Source organism: Montipora capricornis, chromosome 9, assembly GCF_036669925.1.
Source record: "Montipora capricornis isolate CH-2021 chromosome 9, ASM3666992v2, whole genome shotgun sequence".
NCBI classification, from domain to species: Eukaryota; Metazoa; Cnidaria; class Anthozoa; order Scleractinia; family Acroporidae; genus Montipora; species Montipora capricornis.
This window is the reverse complement of record NC_090891.1, coordinates 19128837-19131318: the sequence shown is the minus strand read 5'-3', so window position 1 is coordinate 19131318 and position 2482 is coordinate 19128837.

Below are 2482 nucleotides of genomic sequence, written 5' to 3'. Positions count from 1 at the left end.
CTTCCAATGGTTGAACACTCCCTGGAACCATAAGATCCTAGTCTTCACCTTAGAGAAACTGAATCCGCCACCGCAACATCCTCGATACCCAAACTTTAAACCAATCCTGGTGGCTTACCAACCAAAGAAGAATAGAACGTAATGCCATCTCGACATCACCCATACAAGCTGAGGGGAAGATCGTTCGAGAACATATCCCAAGCACCATCTGCCTTTCAAATGGCTTCTCGCATGGCCCAGCGCCTATCTGACGGATGTTTTTCAAAGACCACATGAACTGTGCTCAATATTGTACAATAGTTTTTAATTGATTCAATGTTGTAATAAAAAGAGAATACAACCATTTGATCGATGTAGTTGTCGTTGCGAGTGAGAGTGAGCGAATGTCGAAACCGAGCGAGATCACCGTAATCACTGGAGGCGCTAAAGGCACCGATGCCTGGGCCACACGATGGGCGTGGCAATGTGGGATACGTGTTATATGCATTCTCCCTTACAACCACCCTATTACCCTAATGAATGGGAAAGGATGGCGTCTCTGTGGTAGTCATGATCCCAAACTTCTTCATGCCTCAGCAGTTTCTCATCCGGGGAATTTGTCTCTTGATGTACCGCGCATAAACATGATCAGGTGTAACTCCTCGGACACGGAAGCGGATCAGGCCTGTCGAGCTGCCAATTAACGGTTACATCGTACATATCCATCATCATCTTGTAAAGTCAACGGGTTATTGCGGCGCAATCATTGGATTATAAAGAAAGGTGATACTGTGTACGCTTTTGGGAAATTTGCGCAAGACAGTCAAGGATTAGAGTGTGTGGATGGTGGGACGGGGTAGGGCGTAGAGACGGCACGCCTGATGCACAAACCCTTGTATCTGTACTCGGTGACACATAGTCGCTGGTGCGAGTATGATCGTGTTGAGGACAGGTTTGAAGCCTGCCTCGAACCTATTATGTCATTGATGGGTAAAACATGCGCCATCATCGGTACGCGAAACATGGAAGCTCATACAGACCCGTGGCGCAGTTTACAGAACATATTTTCGAATCATTAGGGGAAATAGAGTTCCAATGAAAAGCAAATTATACCTTCCTGTGATTGGTTCCTAATGATGTCACCGGTCCATCATACCTTGAGGGACATATGTTTGAAAAGCGTTGTTCTTGCTCACTGTTTTTTCATATTGCCTGGGGATGAGAAACGTTCATTTCTACAGTGAGGTGTAAAAAAAGAAAAAAGACACGGGACTGTCTCGAAAGAATTCCTAGCACAAACCTGGTGGATGAAGACGAAGTTACCTTGCGTTGCTCAGAGTTTCAAAGAATGGTTCGAGTTCAAAAGCAGCAGTTACACGAGCGCCATCTCCAAAGAAAGAAATGTCGCCCTCCAATGCGTGAGGACATAATCGAAGCGTTCTGGAAAATCTATGAAAATCAAGCTTGGGAGCGTTATTCAAAGCCGAATACAGCAGAAGAATCTGACGCATGTCTAAAAGCAATCATATTATCGGTCAACAAAAATGATATTTTAAAATCTTGGCATGAAGAGTGTATGATGATGTTTTCCCCGGTAGAACAACACCACATGGTACCCTTTAATGATCGATGGGTGTAAAGACGGATTACAGAGAAATACAATATTGAGAAGGTGAAAAAAAGATTGATTGCTCGAAGTGTGTCATTGGATGGTTTCACTCAACCAATCAATGTCCAGATCAATGAATAAAAAGAACTCACCGTTTCACCAAAACGACAGTTCACAGCGACAGGGATAGAAGCAGACCATGAATGACACATTGAGTTTAAAGGACGCCCGCAGGACAAGGCAAATAAGGCATCGTCAAGCCTTTGACATTGAACAGGCATTGAGAGAAAAAGTCAAGGAATTGAAGTCTGTGGATGATTGCATGAAAGACAATGATATGCAAGGTCAACACCAAACAGTGCGGAACCTGGGTAAGCGCCGCCTCCATCTCGAAAAGTCTATCATCAAGCATACCACACGATGGGCCACCATCATGGAAGAGGAAGAAATGGCTCAAAAACGCATACAAGAAGAATGAGAGGAGGATATAAAGGAGATAGATAATCGCGTTTTGGAAATGAGACGAGAACTGAACGGTCTGAAACGTTTAAATCAGAGTTACCAAGCATTGTACGAGGCGAAATGTCGTGAAGTGATCCTGTGGCACTCGCGGTTGAGTGATGTGTTAGACTTGGGGTTGTGTGAACTGTGCATGGAAGAGAAAAATGAAGCCTATGTGGAAGGCACGCCCGAAGAGATTCTTTGCTGGAAACCATCCAATAGTAATTTTGGGGGATGCAAAACTGTGCGTTTCATTTTACAAGATAAATAAAATGTTGATGTAAAACTGTGAAATCTTTAGTGTCATGAAACCGTCACCCTTAAAGCACGAGTTCCCCGGGAGCCTGGCAGTTTGGGTGGGGTCCAAGCGTTTGCCAAAGCACATGGGTTAAA